The sequence below is a fragment of the Rutilus rutilus genome, assembly GCF_951802725.1.
Source record: "Rutilus rutilus genome assembly, chromosome: 5".
NCBI classification, from domain to species: domain Eukaryota; kingdom Metazoa; phylum Chordata; class Actinopteri; order Cypriniformes; family Leuciscidae; genus Rutilus; species Rutilus rutilus.
The window spans coordinates 21,273,199-21,282,771 of NC_140213.1; positions in this window are offsets into that span (position 1 = coordinate 21,273,199).

The following is a 9,573-nucleotide window of genomic DNA, read 5'->3' on the forward strand; positions in this document are numbered from 1 at the left end:
TGATCATTTCTGCCGATGAGCCTTGCCGATAGGGTGGCGTGTTTCGTATGTGCACGTGAGGACCGTGCATGAGGGCCAGCAACTTAACATGTGGAGGCATTTCGAGCATGGGCGTCAGTTTGGTTTGAAATGTGCTGGGGACAGAGACGCATTCACAAATGCATTTTCAGAAGTGCTGGGTACAATGACGCAGTATTTTTTTTTTTCTCTTTCGTGCAGGTCATGTTTTGAAAGACGATGTCCTGTAGCTTACTAATGTAAACTCTCCAAGCTACTATGCTCTCCACAGAGCATAAAATATTCATTTTATTTTATTTTTCGTGTTCGCATTTATGAGGAAAAACAGTGACAGTTCTCGGTTACGGACGTGAGCGCTCTGAAAGCGGCACTAAAAGAGACTGCTTTAAAACTTCCACAGAGACCTCAAACAGAAAGCACAAAGCCTTTCTAAGTGAATTTCGTTTTGTATTAATTGTATCTTAATTTTAATCAATGTTTCATCAACCAATTGCCTGGATTTAATAAATAATAAGTAAAGCAGATAATAGATAATAGATATCACGACACGGAGGCGCCCGCGATTGAACTGGAGCTAGTCTCATAAATGAAACGAAACTCAGCATAGCCTACTTGCCTCACAGACCTGAGAAATATATCTATTATCTACAGAACACTTGAAATCATATTTTTAAACAGAACAATTCAAAACGAAAGAAAACTATGTAATCCGAAATGTGCATTTCTCTCTGGCGCGTTCACTACTGCGAAGATCGCGAGTCATCGTCAACTTCATCTTTGCAGCCGACACAGAAAACACTTGTTTATTAATAAACAATTAAAATGTCTCCTTGCTATATTTGACATATTCATAATCATTACTTTTGCGGTTCGTTGTGACTGCTTTTAGTTGCTTTATTGGCAGCGCCACCCTTACATGTTACATGAACGGGTCGCCACTGCATCAGCACCGAAAACAGGGGAGCATTTGGTAGACCTGTTCAAGTAGAAGATGTAAATTTTTTATTTGAAAATTTATTTTTATTTATTTTACTCCTAAGGACTGAAGTTTGAAGTCTGAACTTAAAAATAAAATGTGGCACTGGCATATCATTAATTCTCCAAGTGAAATAATTTGCCTATTTTTCAGGGGTGAATGTCTGTCTACATTTGTAAAATTATACATTTATGGTAGAATCAAATGTTGTTTTGTTTGTCTTGTGTATTGCCTTATCTACAACACATGAGTGTAATACGGTAAAGGTAGTACAGGAGAGAGACTTGGATTTCTCTTCAGTAAAATTAAAGTGTAAATATATCAGGGGGAAAATGTGTATATATATATCAGTATCGGCATCGGACAAAATTAGTTTGAAAATATCGGCATATCGAATATCGGCCAAAATGCAATATCGTGCATCCCTAACACACACACACACACACACACACACACACACACACACACACACACACACACACACACACACACACACACACACACACACAGTGCATTCCAGCATTGCAATCTTGACATCGCAGACGGTTCATTATAGCCGTAATAAAATATAATAATAAAATAGTCAACCTATTTGCAACAAATGTGTCAGGCTTTGGGTGGATGATGTAGGAGACGAACACGAAGATGATGACTCAAAGGTTTTAATTGTCAAATATAGTAAATACAAGAAACAGGGAGCGTGCGCTCAGAGCATTGACTTAAACCATAACATAAACATTGACCGACAAGTGAAGAGTGAAAACCAGGAACTTAAATACACAGACAGATGAACACAAGACAGGTGATGCAAATGATGATGATGAACAGGTGGGTAATGAGGGAGTGAGTTCAGGTGTGGAAACAAGAAGGATTCTGGGAACTGTAGTGAAGACAGGACGATGACAGACGGTGAATGTGACAAAATGATAGTAGATTTCAGGGGCCGTATTCACAAAGCATTTTATCTTACCACTAGGAGTACTCCTAAATCGCACTAAAAGATTTTAGCTAGGAGTTTTCTCTTAAAAGTGATTCACAACGCCTTTCAGACCTACTCTTAGTAAAGAAAAATGACAACTCCTAAACTAAGAGTGAGTCTTCGTTGCTATGGATGACGTCATTACTCATGCACGAGCTTGACTGAAGTGACCACCTTGATTGGCTGATGATCGTAACGCGGGAATGATTCCAAACACCTCCCCTACGATGATGAGTGACAGGTGACAGGTCTGAGAATGCGTGCGCTACACAAGTAGTGCGAAGGACTGAAGATGATGAATAACTGAATAAATAGCCTAAATGAATAAACAGTAAGGCAAAACAATAGCCTAGTAGCCTAATGAAACATATGGATTGATGCAATATCTTTGCAACATTATTGAATTAATCTGTCACTATATGCCTCTGCCTACGTTTGCAAAGAGAAGAACATTTTAATTTGATTCACAATGAAATGTTACAATTAGTTTACATGCAATGAGTAGCCTAGTTTTGCTTGTTGTTGGTGGCGTTATTGCATCCCTAGTTATGCCTACAATGCAAAATTGTTCCCTCGCGATTGGAAGCTCCTGTAGCCGCCGCGTACGCATTTCAAAACATCGCAACGTGAAATGCCACAAAAAGCGGTTTGTGAATAGGTCTTAGTGAGTTAGGAGTCCTCTCGACTTCTTTTAAGCTGTCCCAGGCTTAGGTGCTACTTTTAGGGCTAAAATGCTTCGTGAATTACTCTTAGTCAAAAAAATTAGGAGTCCTAAAGTTACGAGTGACACGCCCATTATTTTTAGGAGTTGCTCCTAAATTCGCCAGTTAGGAGCTACTTTTAGCCTTAAAATTCTTTGTGAATACGGCCCCAGATCAATATATTTGTTTTCCTTACAATTTTAATTAACACTAATTTTATTCTCATCTGAATTATAAATAATTTATTTCTGTATAAAATAATACTACCATTAAAAAATACATTTGATTGTCTTTTTTAATCAATGTAGAATGTGTGACTTAAAAATAAACAGATTAGTGCTCGGTTTGAGGATATGAAATGAAAACCAATGCAATATGATGAATGTCCAAAAGATGGCACTGACAGACTGTTTTTAACCCTCATGTGGTGTTCATGTCATTTTTGACTGGAGAAGATTTTCTTTTTCCTGAAAATACTAGTTAATGTTATCGCATTGAACTGAAACTTAGTGACTTTGTTCACAGAGACTATAACAACTTGTCCAAATTTTTATTTTATTTTTTTTAACTTTTTTTGTGTTGTTTTTTTCACCTTGTTACACCTATGGTGTTCCCGGTCAAAAATGACAGGCCTACACAAAATAGCTTATAAATCCCTCGTTATGCTATATTATCCCCAAAAATTGGATTCAATCTTTTTATCAACTTGTTTTCTTTCAATTAGGACTGGTTTTGTATTCAATTTTCAAACAGTTTAATTGTAGGAGTCATTTATCCGAGCTTATGCACCTCAGTTTTTGAGTGAAAAAAGCATTATTTGTTAATAATTTTGGCAATATTGAGAAAAATATGAAAATAAATTGCACTGTTGATCACACTAGTCTACTTTAATGTTTAACCAGGAAATTTCTTTTGAAATGCTTTTATTTTGTACAAAATGACACAGAGTCACACTTGTGGTGTTCCCGGTCAAAAATGACGAGCCTACACAAAATAGCTTATAAATCACTTGTTATGCTATATTATCACCCAATATTGGATTCAATCTTTTTGTCAACTTGTTCTCTTTCAATTAGGACTGGTTTTATATTTCTATTTGCATCTGATTAATCGTAGGCCTCATTTATTTGAGAGTAGGCATCAAATTTTTTTAGTAAAAAAAACATTATTTTTGAATAATTTTGGAAATTTTAAATAAAATCTGAAGAAAATTGGCACTGTTGATCACACTAGTCTACTTTAATTTTTCACCAGGAATTTTGTTTTGAAAAACTTTTATTTTGTACAATATGGCACAGAGTTACACTTGTGGTGTTCCACTGGGCCATTGAGGGCCATTGTGGGCCATTGTTTCAATGGGCCATTGAAAGTGAATGGGAGAGACCAATGCATCCAATGAATGGAACAACACAAAATATGTATCATTTTAAAGCTTAGAATCTCAGCTTTTTAATGCATCTAATCACTTTGATCAACTCCTAACGACTGCTGAGTTATCACTCTAAAACTGAGTGTACCCCCTGCAAGCGCCACCTAGCTGCGAAATAAATAATCATAATATTTTTCAAAACTATTACCTTGATCAACTTAAAATAGGTGTCATTTGAAAGCTTAGAGTCTGAAATTTACAATGAATGTAAACTCCTAAGTAGTGCCGAGTTATTTGCTGATAATTAGAAGAAAAAAAATCATAATTTATAAACTACTTTTTTGTATTACATTCAGCAATATGTCAAATACATCATACAGCTCAGATAGTCCTGTGTCATATGTCATTTGAAAGGTCTCAATGAGTAGAATACAACAAGCATAATTGTTTTCAGGCTTTTTACTAAACTTGAGCTAGGTTTTTCTAAAAGAAGCCTTTCAAGAGACCCATGTGTAAACCATGTATGGATTCTGAATTTTAGACACATTTCCGCTCGTAACTTCATGAAACATGCTCCGATTGTGGAAAATGACACATCATTATTTACAGCAGATGCTTACAATTAAAATGAGTCCATACTCAACATAATCCATCACTCAGAACTAAAGATATTCCTCATGGAGTTCTAACACAAAAAAATACCACAGACGCACAGACTCACGTAGCCAATCAAGGTAGCTTAGACTTGGCCTTTTTACTCGTATCTTCATGAAACATACATCGATCATGAAAAATGGCACATTGTTATTTACAGCAGGAGCTCACGATTAAAAAGAGCCCAAACTCAATATATTCCATCAATCAGATCTAAAGATATTCCTCATGGCGTTCTAACACAGAAAATACCACAGACGCATCTAGCCAAGTATATACTCATGAAGCACTCACGTTTGGTTTTCGCTCATAACTTCACGAAGCATGCACAGATCGTAGAAAACTGTACATCATTATTTTCAGCAGACTATCATGATTAAAAACAGCCCAAACTCAGCATAATCCATCACTCAGATCTAAAGATATTCCTAATGGAGTTGTAACACACAAACCCCAACAGGCGCACACAGAGCCTTGAATATAGATGTAGCCTAGCACTTATGTCGCGTTTTAACTCATAACTCAATGAAGCATGCATAAATTTTGGAAAATGGCACATCATTATTTACATGAGATTGTTAAGATTAAAAAGAGCCCAAACTCACCATAATCCATCACTCAGATCTAAAGATATTCCTCATGGACTTCTAACACATGTCTCTCCCATTCACTTTCAATGGCCAACTGAAACAATGGCCCTCAATGGCCCATTTTGTACAAAATAAAAGTTTTTCAAAACAAAATTCCTTGTGAAACATTAAAGTAGACTAGTGTGATCAACAGTGCCAATTTTCTTCAGATTTTATTTAATTTTTCCAAAATTATTCAAAAATGTTTTGTTTTTTACTCAAAAAATTAGATGCCTACTATCAAATAAATGAGGCCTATGAATAATCAGATGCAAATATAAATATAAAACCAGTCCTAATTGAAAGAGAACAAGTGGACAAAAAGATTGAATCCAAGATTGGGTGAAAATATGGTATAATGAGTGATTTATAAGCTATTTTTTATAGGCAGGTCATTTTTGACCGGGAACACCACAAGTGTGACTATGTGCCATATTTTTTACAAAACAAAAGTTTCAAAACAAAATTCCTGGTGAAATATTAGAGTAGACTAGTGTGATCAACAGTAGCCATTTTTTTTCATATTTTTTTTTCATATTTCCAAATTTACTCATAAATTATTTGTTTTTTACTCAAAAAATGAGATGCCTACTCTCAGATAAATGAGGCCCATGATTAATCAGATGCAAACAGAAATATAAAACCAGTCCTAATTGAAAGAGAACAAGTTGACAAAAAGATTGAATCCAAGATTGGGTGAAAATATGGTATAATGAGTGATTTATAAGCTATTTTTCATAGGCCGGTCATTTTTGACCGGGAACACCACAAGTGTGACTATGTGCCATATTTTTTACAAAACAAAAGTTTCAAAACAAAATTCCTGGTGAAACATTAGAGTAGACTAGTGTGATCAACAATACCAATTTTCTTCAGATTTTATTTAATATTTCCAAAATTATTCAAAAATTTTAAAAAAATTACTCAAAAAATGAAATGCCTACTCTCAAATAAATGAGGCCTATGATTATTCAGATGCAAATCAAAATATAAAACCAGTCCTAATTGAAAGAGAACATGTTGACAAAAAGATTGAATCCAAGATTGGGTGAAAATATGATATAATGAGTGATTTATAAGCTTTTTTTTATGGGCCTGTCATTTTTGACTGGGAACACCACAGGTGTTATAGGGTTTTGAACACCACATGAGGGTTAAATGGGGTTGGATACTTCTTTTTTTTTTCTTTTAAACTGTGCGTGCGTGCGTGCGTGCGTGCGTGCGTGCGTGCGTGCGTGTGTGTGTGTGAGAGATTTTGGTTAGGTGACAGTTGTAGGTTACAGTTTGACAAGTTTTTATAGTTTGACAAAAGCACAATGTTGTGTTTTATTGCGAGTGTACACAAATATAAGGAAACACTTTGCAGTTTGAATAATATCCTGTATGAACAAAATGACGGAGTATGTTTTTATGTCTCCATTGTTCGATTGAGCCACACACACACACACAACAACAACATATTGTGCATTCCAGCATTGCAATCTTGACATCACAGCCTGTTCATTATAGCCCTAATAAAATATAATAATAAAATAGTCAACCTAACATATAAAAATTACACTGCTCTGTTTAAATAGTCAGTAGTACAATTCATATAAATATAGCTGCAAGCAGCGATGGAGGGCCCAAGCCGGTGACACCGCCACTTTAGTGTAACTTTAGGCACCAGGGTGGCGATGCTACCGGCTTGGGCCCGCAATCGCTGCTCGCAGCTATGTTTATTATTATTATTTTGTCAAGGTTTCTGGGCACTTTTGGGGCCCTTAACATGCTCAAAAACTCTTGAAACTTTGCACACGGGTCAGAACCCGCGGCCATCAGGGCTGGGCTGAAGCTGGTACCCGGGCGTGGCAGGGGGATTTGACAGCGCCCCCTGGAACGGGATCCGAACACTTGTCCATAAATCAAACACACTTGCATGTAATAATATGAAACTCGGTACACATATAGATCTCATCGGGCCGAACAACTTTCATGCTCTAAGTTTTACGCCAGCCCAACAGGAAGTCGGCTATTATGGGTTGTTTAGAAACGCATGAGGTGGAATTTGATGTACTCCTCCTAGGGAATTCATCCAATCGCCTCCAAACTCGGTCAGCATGAAGTCAAGACATTGAGGATGCTAAATTGCGGACGGATTTTTGATATCTCGAACAGTTTGGCCGTGGCGAGGAAACTAATTTATGGCGAATAAGGGACACAGGAAGTGTATTATAACTTCAGCATACATTAACTGATCTTGATGAAACTTCAGCAGTGTGTTCGTTGTAAGAGGCCGATCACATGGATGTGACTATTGTGAGTCAAAGTTATAGCGCCACCAACTGGCAGCAGGAAGTGTGTCACTTTCAAAATGCTTTTGACAAAAGTGGGGGGGGGGTTAGTTTTACCAACAGTTACAAAAATCAGTACGTATATTGGTCTCATCGAGCCGGACAACTTTCTAATTTACAGTCATTAGCTCCAACAACAGGAAGTCAGATAACAACAGGTTTGAATGTGGATTTCTTTGCAAAATCAGCCTCTGAATTTTTACCCACTCCTCTTAAGTGGTTTATTTTATTCCCACCAAACTTTTTCAACATGATGAAAATACATTAAAGATGCTAAATTGTGAACGGATAATAAATATCTCAAACGGTTTTGCCATGGCAAGGGATTAAAGTAATGTCAAAAAAGGAAACACTAAAAGCCTCATATCTTCTAAAAGTGTAATTATACACCATTTATTTCTATATAAAATTATACAAATATCAGAACTAAACCCATTTTATTCTTTTTTTTTCCCATTTAATAATTGTTTAAGTTTAAAAACAGCCAGAATGTTTTTTTTAGTCCAAAAAATAAATAAATCATGTCATTCATAGTGTTATACTGCCCTCTTGTGTTCAAAATCAGGTAGGCCTATTGTATCTATATAAAAATATACTAGGTATGTGACGGTGAGAATATTTTACCACCGGTTAATCAACGTGTGACACCGCTGGGGGCTTTTGAATCGCTAACTTAAAAATGAAAGTAAAATATGTTCGTACGCACGGACATTGATAATGGTGTGGAGCAGAGCGAGCGTTTTCAATGATTTCCTATGGAAGTAGGAATGAGCTAAAAAACATTGACTCTGTTCTGCTCGTTCCTCGCCGTGGACGCGCTCCGTTAAGAATGCCCGTGCAGCCGTGAGCATTTTAGTTTAATTTAGCGCCTTTCGGGGGGCGGATTGCTTGAAATTATTTTACAAAAGCACAATGTTGTGTTTTATTGCGACTGTACACAAATATAAGTTAACACTTTGCAGTTTGAATGTTGTCCTGTATGAACAAAATGACGGAGTATGTTTTTATGTGTCCACTGTTCAATCGCGCCCGCACCACACACACACACACACACACACACACACACACACACACACACACATCCCAGCATTGCAATCTTAACCCTTATGTGCTGTTGTGGATGTTTTCATCCACTATGGGGTATTTTTGAGTCTTAATTTGGCCATAACTTTCTCTGTGTTTCAGCAAATGGAATGATTTTTGGTGACAAATCTTATTTTGACACATTGTCAGAAATGTATTTTCTTTATCTCAGCTTTGTCCATTGCAATAGCTTTATTCATAAATATGTTTTGTCCAGAGCATAAGTTGTGTCCAGAGAACAAAAGGCCCTGTGCTGTACAGTAAGAAAGCCTTGCTTGCACATTCCTTTGTATGTATGTAAGGCACACCTGTTTCACATTAAGAAGGACCCTCAGATTTCGAGGGAGTTAGGGTCTTGTTCTTTTCCATGTATTGTATGTGAGAAAAGCTTATCAGAGCTTCAGGACCGCAAGGCTCCGAAGGCAAATGTATCGGATGTATACCTTTTATAGTCATGTTATACAACAGTATACATGATACCTATGATATCATGGATGATTTTATTGGTTAAGATTGTGATACTCCTTATACATTTTCAGTATATATTCTTTGTTCAGAATACTGGAAGCCTTAAGCTATTTTTCTGAGCTTCCCAGCGCTGGATTCTTTCTTTTGTTTTATTCATTCACTACCAAATAAAGGACGGAAAGAAAAGGCGCTTCGTGTTGGAACAACTTTATTTCTAACAGATATGGGGGCTCGTCCGATCTACTCCAGATGGTAAGAAAATTTCTTCTTTAAATAAGAACAGTTTCTTACTATCTGCTGAGATAGATGAATTTTGATGCGTGCCGTGATTTGTGCCATATTTGGTATTGGATATCCTTGCAT